We start from the raw sequence: 11,708 nt of genomic DNA, 5'->3' as shown, positions 1-11,708 counted from the left end.
GGGTCTTGATTTGACCCATCTTCAGTGCTACAATTAAATAATTCAGGGTTACAATTTAAAACAATATAAAAAAATACATAATTAACAGACAAAAATAAGTAAAACAATGTATATGAAAAGTATATATGAAAAACAACCATAAAATAAACAATGTAAAGAAACTCACCATACAAATAAACTTTGAAAAACAACACAAAAACACAAAATTGCACGAAAAAATAAATAAAAGTGAAATAAAAAATTGATGAAACGTCGAGTTATGAAATTTTTTTTAAAAAAATGGTAAAATTAAAATGAATGATATATTTTATTATAAAAAAGCTTATTCCAAACGAACATGTTGTTAGTTTGGAAGTTGTATTACGAGTGTGTACGAGAGTAAAATGTGTGCGGGTCAAATCAAGACCCGAAACGTATGTTCTCTATAAATAAAAACATTTTTCATTAAAACTGTTTTTTAATTACTGGATGGATGCCCAAGAAACAATTTTATTATATTATTTCACCATCTGAAGAAAAACCTCTCGCTTTATATATATATATATATATATATATATATATATATATATATATGTGTGTGTTTATAAACTTTGAAGTTTGATGCTCACACATATTTGAAATATGTATTTGCAGCCAAAATAGTCAAAATAATAAGCAATGAATAAATTAACTATATTCATGTATATTTCAAACACTGAATGTGTGTCATCATTCAGCAAATTAATACACTCAAGCAGGAAAAAGCGCACACAAATTTTAACACATTGTTCAATGAAAAAAACAAAACATCTTTTTATTTAATGTCTTGGGTTTTTCATTCAACAATATGTTTTGATTTTTTCTGCCTTGAATTTATTAACTTGTGAATGATGACACACATACGGTGTTTGAAATGTACATGAATATAAGTAATTTATTCGTCGTTATTTAGTGTTGTCAAAGACTACCGACAAGTTTAGATCGTATTTCTAACATCGTGTATAAAATTGACTGTACAAATTGTGAGGTCACTTATATTGGCGAAACTGGACAACATCTAAAAAAACGTCTTAGACAACACTATAACAACTCCAAAAATAAAAATCAAAATCAAACAATGATAACTGACCACATACAAAATTTCAATCATATTTTCAATTTTGATGATGCCACAATTTTATATCACGAGTCGAATACATCGCAGAGACGCTTTTCAGAATCATGTTTCATACATCTTTTCAAAAATAGCATAAACAAAAGATTAGATAATTCTTCATTGTGTGAGAATTACCAAGTAGTTTTAAACAATGTCTCGAAATTCATTCCTTTAAAATAATTACCTATCTTACCGACTCTTTAACTATATTAATTTTTATGTTAATTTTTCTTTTTCTTTTCATTTTATCTCAATTCTACCAACTATGTCCACCTTCACAATTGTCATCTTTTTATTCTTTACTCTATGTACCCTCTCGCGTTGTCAAACCTTAAATTCTCTGGTCAGTTCGTGCGCTCGGTACCTAACTTCTAACACGTGGGTTGCACATTTGTGCACATTTGGCTTCACTCTTGCATCGGAATACAGTATAGCGGGATGTATTTTACAAATTCATAAAATAACTCATTCAAAAAATTTATTATTGTTACATTTAAAGTGACAAGAATTGGTTTCATTGTGCATTGTGAACAATTATAATTAGGAAATAATTAGGATTATCACAATTACATGTAAGTTCATACCATATCACTTCTTATATATTAGTTTTAATTAATAATTTTATCTGTACCTTCAAAATAGAGTCCACTGAAGATGACACAAAACTATGTGTCGAAACGTATGGAAAAAATAAAAACGTTTTAAAGTCATACAAATTTTTTAATTGATGTATTGCCCTGAAAACTGAATATCATATATATATATATATATATATATATATATATATATATATATATATATATATATATAAATGGAGCTCTCGATGAAATGATCCGCTAAAACTCGAAAACGGCTAAACTTTACATTTTTAATGGGCACAACTAGTGTAACCGAAAGGTGATTTTTGGGAATTCATATTAAAAAAATACTTTATCAATCATTTCAAAGTTTCAGGAATATATTTACACATGTTTTAAGAATACATAGTAAATTTTTTTAAAAATTAAATATTTTTTAAGTTATAGTCGATCTCCAACGGCACGAAAAAAAAGGTCCTTCACTGCTGCAGTAATTTCGGCCTTCTACGTGGATGACATTTCAAAAAAAAAATCTCGTTAAACTAGATAATATTGTCTGTAAAATGACCTACGATAAAAAAAAATCAAAAATTACGTAAGATTTCTATTCCTATTTTTAACAAAATAAGTAAAATCAAAATGCTGTTTTAATTAATATAAATAACAAAAAAAAAATCAGAATTGAAAGTTTTACTACTTTAGAACATTTTGAATCGATTTGCTATATTAGAAATAATTTAGGTGATAAAATTATACTGACGTCTTTCATAAATTGATATTTTTTAAACATTTGCTTGATATACAAGGAGCTGAAAATTTAAAAGATCGAAGACTCGAAGAGCGTTGTTGAGTTATGCGCTTACCAACACATTTTGCGATCCATTTTTATATATAATATTTTATAAAACCTAATTTCTAACCCTACTCATAATCCTAATAAAAACATAATTATAACTATAATATTTATTATAAATCTAATAAAAAATATATGTATTAGGAATATAAAAAATCAAATTAATTATAATCTTATCAAAGCATAAAGAAAAAATTATTAAAATAAATCTTATTTTAATTATTTAAACTAAAATAATCAAAAGAATTAAAAAATAACATTCTTCTTAATCGAAAAGAATAGTATACAGTTAACCCAATTCTAAAATAAAATAAAAAAAAAATTAATAAATTAAAATTAATTGTATCAAATGAATAATCATTCCTGAACATATAAATAATAAAGCCTTAAATAAAGTATGTATTAAAAGATGAAATAAAGCGAATTTACGTATATTAAAAGATAATCTTCTTATTATTGCTCGTTGCCTTGGCCGATGAGGCTTTCGTCGACTTACCCTAAATGGTCTTGTTCATAGATAAACACGTATATGGTCTTGTTCTTACCGACTGTCGTCTTAGGTTTCGCCGACGACTTTTTTAATGTGCCCGCTGCGGATGCAGACTTCTTTTTAAGGGACGAAGCAGGTTTGGCGGCGCCCTTCGACTTTGCTGTCTTCGATTTTATTTTTATCGCTGGCTTCTTAGCGGTCCTAGCTTTTCCAGCCGAAACACCGCTTTCGCCGCCCCTCTGTCTAGCGGCAAGTTTATACGAACCCGAAGCACCGTTGCCTCTCGTATGAATGAGTGTTCCCATTTCAACTGCCGACATTAAATACTTTCTGATGTATGTTGATTTTTTCTCGGCGTCGATTTTATAATTGGCCGACATATATTTCTTGATCGCCTGCAGCGACGATCCTCCGCGTTTTTTCAGGCTTGCTATGGCGTCGTTGACCATTACGTATATGGGAGGATAGGGCGCCCTCACTCGCTTTTTCTTCGATGGGACGGCTTCACTCGACGATGCTGTAGCTGGCGCAGCGGTTCCCACCGGCGACGCGGATAAAGCGTTATCTGACATTATAGTAAAACTAGCTGTAAGTGGAATTCTGTCTTAAGGCAATTAGGGCATCGTGCCTTAAGGCATATTGCTGGAACTTCCCGTACCAAAAATTATTATTTTTTTAAAAACGATTGACATTTTTTTTTTGAGAAACTGTAAATTTGATAAAAAATTACTTTCTTTTGAAAAAAAAAAATTTTTTTTTTGAGAAAAAAATTTTTTTTTTGGAAACAAAAAAATTCTTTGAAAAAGTTTTCTTCATTTTGACATATTTTGGAAATTCTGAACTTTTATTCAAAGCAATCGCACTGCTTGAACTGCATAGAGACAAAATGTCAAAGCTCGCAAGTGCCGCGCCGCCGTCTAACGCATAAGCATTGGTACGGAACCCATAGAAATGTAAAAAAAATATACTTATTGTTGAAATCTCTATAAAAAATATCTGATAATTTGAGGTGCATATGTCAAATGATCATTTTTAACCGCCGAATGGCATTTTTTTTTTTTTTGCTTTTTTCATTAGATCTCCGAAACCGCTAGACCTGCCTTCATGAAAATTTGATCAATTCTACATCTTGTCAATACAAGTCAAATGTTTTTTGAATTATTAAATTCGGACGCTCCGTTCTCTTAAAAACTGAATTACCGTTTTCGGCACTTTTTGCCTTGTATCTTTGGAACGGCTGGAGCTGCCTTTGCCAAAACTAATCAGCACGTCTTCTTATCAATACGAATCGAATGCTTTTTGAATTATTCAAATCGGTTGATCCGTGTTCCCGAAATCGTCGACGAAAATTTGTATCCGCACATACATACATCCATTTTTTCTAAGGTATGCCAAAATGTTCAGAAACCTCTGAAACGTAAAGATATATAAAAAATTTCATTTTCGATTTTTTTGCGATTACTATAACTTGCCCTACGGGAAGTTAAAAATGGTTACGTTTGGCTACTTTTGATGTATTAAAACTATATTTGAAAAGTGTAGGACCGAGGAGAAAACAATAATATTTGAAAATTTTACAAAAATGAAAATTATTTGTAAAAAATTAAATCCAGCGCTTTTGTTTTAAATAATTCGCTGGATTCGCTTACAATGGATTCACATGATAGCTAAATTCATCCCCAACATATCATCAAAAGCATGATTTATTTCAATCGTTAGTTTTTCTAAAATATCGCTCATTATATTCAAGTAACATATCAACTCTCATACATACAAATCCAAAATCCAAATATGAAATTTCTTATTGACTCAGGCTCCACAAAATCTTTCATTTGTCCAGAAATCGCTAACAAATATTTCAAAAATTTTATTTACTCTGACCCTTGTACAATAAAAACTGCTTCAGCAACACACAAAGGAAATTTTGCATGTAATATTCCGAGTTTTAAAGAGTTCAAAGGTAATGAAAACCTGCCATTCCATCTTTTTAAATTTCATGAAACCTTCAATGGGTTATTAGGTATTGATAATCTTAAAAAATTGAAGGCAATAATAGATTTAAATAATGGGTTGATAGTGTTACCCAATACTAATTTAAACTTACATTATTTAAAAAGTCCGGCAAAAATACTTTTTAGTCAACAGATACCAGAAAGATGCATTCAAAAATGTAAAGTCCCAGTTAACATTAAAGAAGGTGAAATTCTAATTACAAGGCAAAATTTTCCAAATTGTTTCATTCCAGATACCGTAACATTAGCAAAAAACAATGAAGCCATAGTTGAAATTCCTAACCTAACAGAAAACGAAATTAACTTAACATTAACCAAACCTTTACAAGTAGAACTCACAAATGAAATAGAATTTTATAATTTTTGTATCTGACTCAAATATAGATTTTTCCGATATTGAAAACCTAATACGGACTGACCACATGAATCTCGAAGAGAAAAATGCTATTTTAAGAATTTGCAAAAAATATAAAGACACTTTTCATAAACCAGATAGTTTAGAAGAAATTATTTATAGTTTAGTTATATTGATGACAATTATTTTAAGTGACATAAAAATATAAATAGATTTAGCTAAAATGAATTTAATTCATAATTCAATAATAAAATTAGATAATCTGAATTTTATGATTAATACTATAAAGCATTTATACAGTACAGATTCACTACCATTTTCCATAGGCGATAGTAATCTTCACAAACATTACAATTTATTAAAAATTCAATATTATTATACGGATGATAATAATAATCTACTCCAAACTTATAAACATTATAAATTGTTTCCAATTCCAAATACCGAAAATAGAGTCATTATTCCACCTAAACCTTTCCTTAAAATTGGCAATAATAACTATCAATTTGATGATGCAGATTGCAGAGCAGTTTCAAAAATATATTTCTGCAATATTAAACATATCCTATCAAATAATGACGAATGCATAATAAAATTATTACAAGTAGACAACACTCACATCGAAACATGTAATGAGATTCAGGTTAACATTTCACACAATATCATAGAGCAAAAAATGATGCACACTATATTTTTAACTTCCCGAAGGAGAAGTTTATGTTTTCATCAAAAAATCCGATTCGCTAATTTTATGTTTTCTCGACGTTTCAAGCCATTCTGAATCGAATGAGACCAAATTTGGAAAAAGTATGTGTGTGTGTGTGTGTGTGTGTGTGTGTGTGTGTGTGTGCGTGTGTGTGTGCGTGTGCACCAACAGATTTTTTGCCGTAAATCGCCGTTTTCTCAAAAACGGCTGGACCGATTTCAAAAATTTAAAAGCCATTCGATGTATCTCGATGAGGACTATTGTTTGTCAGTTTTGTGCGACGATCGGCCAAACCGTTTCTTCGTAAATAGCAGAGAAGTGAAAACTCTTTCGTCCACGTTTTAGCCCGCAGTTATGAATCGATTTTGAAAATTCAAAAACCGTTCGAAAGATATTGGTTGGGAATCGTGCTGATTAGTTTTTGGTAGAGATCGGCCGGGCCGTTTTCTTGTAATAAAGTTTTTAAAAAAAAAATTTCGACGATTTTTATGATTATTTTTTTGACGATAGATACCATAGTCTTCTAGATCATACTAAAATATTACGGCCCTACGACAACTGGTTCAGCTTTAAAAATTCGTCAAAGTTTGCAAAAATCAGTATGGTCTTTTTGGCATTTGTCAAAATTAGACTTTTGATCGACGTTTTCTCAAAAACGCCTGAACCGATTTTAGAAATTTAAAAGCCATTTGATGTATTTCGGTGAGGACTATCGTTTGTCAGTTTTGTGCAACGATCTGCCAAGCCGTTTCTTTGTAATTTGAAAAAAAGTGTTGAACTTTTCGTCCACATTTAAGCTCATCCTACCGAACCGATTTTAAAAAATCAAAAACTGTTCGAAAGATATCATTAGGGAATGATGCTGATTAATTTTAGGTGAAAATCTACCGAGCCGTTTTCTTGTAATTAAATGTTGAAAAAAAAGTGTTAAATTTTCGTCCACATTTAAGCTTATCCTACCGAACCGATTTTGAAAAATCAAAAACTGTTCGAAAGATATCATTTGGGAATGATGCTGAAAGGCTGAAAATTTAAGCCTTTTTTCATGGAACTTTTTTTGGCGATATACATCATGGTCTTATAGAATTTACTGTAATATTACGGCCTTACAACAAGTAGTTTAATTTTAAAAATTCGTCAAACTTTGCTAAAATTATTATCGTTTTTTTTAAAGTAGGATTGATGAAGTATATTATTTACACATTTTTTGATCAAGTCGATTATTTAGTTACACATATCGGGAAGTTCATGTAATTTGCCTCAAGGCTAAATACCAAACCAACTAGTTCTTTATACATTTCATTAAGAAATACTTTGTCAAATTCATTTCCTTGTATTCTTTGTAATGTTCTATCTTTTTATCAATCTCTTTTAATAAATTAATATGATTAATATATTCATTAGTAGGATCACTTATTAATTTAGCTTTAGCTAATTGGATTGCATAAAGAACAAATTGTTTTTCTGATTCATAAGTCAATGATTTATGGATTGTGGTTGGTTTTTTTGATAAGAAAATTTCTAAGTTTTTTAAAGATTGTTGGATTTCTTCTGGTAACATTTATGATGTTTATATTTTAATAAATTTAATTATTTTTTTATATTATTTTCTTATTTTTTAATAAATTTAATTATTTTTTATAAATTTAATAATTTTTTTATATGATTTAATTATATTTTAATAATTTTTTTATATGATTTAATTATATTTTAATTTATAAAACTAATCAATTTTATTTTTCTAATGTCATTTGCTTCTTCGTTAAAATCACTTCAAACAAAAAAAGAATTAACATTTTTACTGGTAGGTCTGGACAATTCAGGTAAAACAACTATAATAACCAACTTATGCAACATAAAAGAAAAGATACTTCCTACCTTTGGTTATAAAAATATTACCTAACAAAAATAATTTAAACATAAAAATATTAGACATAGGTGGTCAAGAATGTTTTAGTGAGTATTGGTTTAATTATTATGGTTTAGTAAATGGTAATATTTTTGTGATAGATATGTCAGATAAAAGAGATTTTCTTAAGTATTTTGAAGGATATAAAGAAAGTATTCCTTTATTGATTTATGGAAATAAGAAGGATTTAGGGGATATTGATTTAAAAGTGGATGGTAATGTTAAATTTTTAAAGGTGTGTGCTATAAAGAATGAAGGATTAGAAGAAGGAATCGATTGGTTAATTAATCAATGCATTAATTTATAAATGTTTTTTAAAAATAAAAGAAATTATATAAAAATAAATAATTAATAAATTTATTAATAAATATAAAATAAATAATTAATAAACTTATTAATAAATTTAAAATAATATTTTAATAAAATATAAATAAACAAATATAAATTAATATTTTTAAAAATGAATATTGATAAAAAATATTTTTTTAATCTAATAACTTTATTATTTATTTAAAAAATTATTTAATATAATTTAATTTTTTTTTTTAAAGAACGTACGTTAACTTAAGAATAAAAAATCTAAAAAAGAAAGTTTTAGCTTGTGAAAGGCTCGCAGTATTTTTATTTTATAAAAAAAAGATTATAAGTTAATTTTTTACTTATAAAGCTGTAATTATTTCATATTTCTTTTCAAACTTAGACTTAATCTCTTCAAAATAACAATCCAAAGTATTAAGAAAAGCATTAGCACAGCATCAAAGGTATATCCTACCTTAACTTCATTTTTATTGATCTCAAAAACATCTTCAATCACACTTCTTAATTGATCTGTCAAATAAAAAATGGGAGGAAAAGAATCAAGGCAAGTTGCATGGATCTCAATAGAATCTTTCATGGTTAAAATGGCTAATTCTTTAAAATTCTTGGTATGAATGTAATGAATCATATCTTTAATTTTCTTGTTTATGTTTTCTAATCTCTTTTTGAATAATTCACTTGCATTAACTGTCCTTAGCATTCCTTCAGTGCTAGGCACTTTTTAGAATTTTTGTTTGAAACAAGTAAGATTACTTCTACTTAGTTCTTTCCATTCGCTTAGTTTTTCTGCAAAGTATTCCTTTCCTTCTTTCTTTAAATGTACTAATCCATCAAAAATTGATCTACTTGCACTGCCTGAGCCTTTCCTTGCCAAAATGGAAAGTGTTTTAGAGTCTAAATTAAAATTAAAGAAAGAATCTAATGCTTTTACCAGAGCAGAGTAACCAGAGGCAGAACTTGCTAAGCCACAAGAATGAGGGAATGAATTTTTAGACACAATTTTTAATTTACCTTTGTAATTAAACACTTCTTTGAAATAATTTATCAGATTTTGCATTCTAACAGGTATTTCTTTTATTTCATTGTCTAAAATAAACAAATCTTCACTGCTTTCTTCAATGGTTGTTGTTGTGATAAGATTTTTTAAGGTTAAAGAGATACTTTCGTTGGTTGGTAAGTTTTCTTTTATGTCTGATTTACCCCAATATTTTATTAAAGCAATGTTTGGATGGGAAATAACTGTTTTATAACTCCAAAATTGTGAAAGAATGCAAGTATAATGAGCTGGGAGTTAATCTATAAATAATATTTAAAAATCAAAAAAAAAAAATCGATTTATTCAATATTTTATCTTATTAGAATCTTTCTATCTACAAGTTTTTGGATAATTTGATATTTTTTGATAATTTTGACGTACCATATGCATCTTCATCACTCAAATTCCAATCATAACCAGAGTCTAAAGCACCAAATGCATATACTGAACCACTACCCACAGAAAAACTTTTCCCGGAGTTCTTGTACCTTCTGAATCTACATAGTACAATGCAGGTCCTCGCTTATCATAGCCCGCTAACATCATACCCATAGATAAGCCCATTCCTTTATAATTATAAACCATATTAGACATAAGTTTGCTTGCAGCTGCTACAGATATTCTTTCTCTATTGCGCAGTTCATGCAAACGGCATTGTTTTGCTAGCACACGATCCCAATAAACACAATCAGCTGCTCCACCAGCCAAAGTTCTTAAGAAGAGAAAATATAAGATTTACCTTTCAAAGTTGCTTAGGAAGTCACATTTTAATTCATTTAACTATATTTGGAAACAATTTCTTGAAGAAAACCACAATAGTATATTTATTAACTGATAAGCTGATGAATTGTAACTGTTTCTCAATGAATGATGCCTCAAAAAATATTTGACTCATGTAAGTAGACATTTTAAGCTACATATAAGAATTATCAGTAACGCCGACTGTAACTGGTAATGATGAATCAGCATTATTACCTATGATATAACAAACATCAGAAATTCAAGATCAAATTAAAAAGACACAAAATATGTACCTAACAAAAAATCATTAATTTCAACAATTTTCTTCATGCATTGTGACCCAATAAATTGTCCACCAGTTGCTCGGGAATCAACTGCTAGTATCACACCACCTCGGAATTGAAATCCAAGAGTTGTAGTACCATGATCAAAATGCATACGCAACTTATTTCCTTGTTCATCTTTCATATTAGCAAGTTCCACCGCAGGCTAAAAAATAAATGATATACATATTTTAATATTTTAAATATAAATAAAGATTGACATCAACAAAATTCACATTTGCGAATGGAGGAGCACATAATTCCATATTATTTTGGAAAGTACGTGTTAATTTTGCATATTCATCAGTATCATCATTTTGAGAATAATAATTCTCCAAACCACACAATTGAGCCAAAGCCATTATTATAAAATTAATTACAAAACGAAGTAATCTAAACTGCCAGATAACCAACAAGAAACAAATGACAAAGACAAACAAAATTAGAAGCTTCACAGTCACAGTCATCACACTAACGCGAAGTTAGCGTCGAAAATATCGATAATTTTTTAATAGTCTGCGGAACAACGCTGCGGTTATGCCGTTATGCCGCTTTTTTTTAAATCTTCAAAAGTTCAACATTAAATTTATTGGGCTACAGTTTTTCTATCACGTTTGACCAATCCTTGCCATCAGTAAGCATTATATCAAATTATTGATAGATAATTAGATTTACTCCAATTAAAATTTAGTTACTATTTACTAACAGTGCTCCGAATATTTTTAATTTTTTTTTACACATTCTTTGATAATCGTATGCGTTCCTTATTATAAAATTAATTATTTATATATTACCAATAAAATGTTAGGCTTATGATATAACAGTTGTACGACAATCAAGATTATTTATCGAATTTAAAATTATTAGAGAGTATTAATTGCATTGGAATTTTCATTTAAGTTTTAGAATTTATGATATATCTTGCTTTACTATTATATTAAACAACACTAATCCATTCACCTAATTTTAAAAAATTACTTGTAAAAAGTTTATATAAAAATCTGTAAAATATTAGTGTATAAAAAACAAATATTTTATATACCTACACTAATTTATATTTTGCCATAAATTTAAAAGCTATTGTACATGGCAGATTTTTCTAACAAATGTTAAACTCTGTATAATTTAAATGAATAAGTCTTCACATGAATTTATATTATACCTGCACTGGATGCATTTATAATGAAATCGAATAATATGGTTATCTATTTTTAAAATCAGCGCGATAATTAAATTATATTCATTATTCGAA

The 11,708-nt window shown here is 28.3% G+C and overlaps 1 pseudogene; it reads right to left on the bottom strand.

The window, feature by feature from the left end:
- Positions 1-9,077: 9,077 nt before the first annotated feature.
- On the bottom strand, positions 9,078-10,818 carry LOC113380475 (annotated as a pseudogene).
- Positions 10,819-11,708: the final 890 nt, after the last annotated feature.

Source organism: Ctenocephalides felis, unplaced genomic scaffold, assembly GCF_003426905.1.
Source record: "Ctenocephalides felis isolate EL2017-DRISC unplaced genomic scaffold, ASM342690v1 CF-g0.4_SCAFFOLD_02159, whole genome shotgun sequence".
NCBI lineage: Eukaryota > Metazoa > Arthropoda > Insecta > Siphonaptera > Pulicidae > Ctenocephalides > Ctenocephalides felis.
The sequence above is the reverse complement of the archived record's forward strand: the minus strand, read 5'-3'. Positions and strand labels throughout refer to the sequence as shown.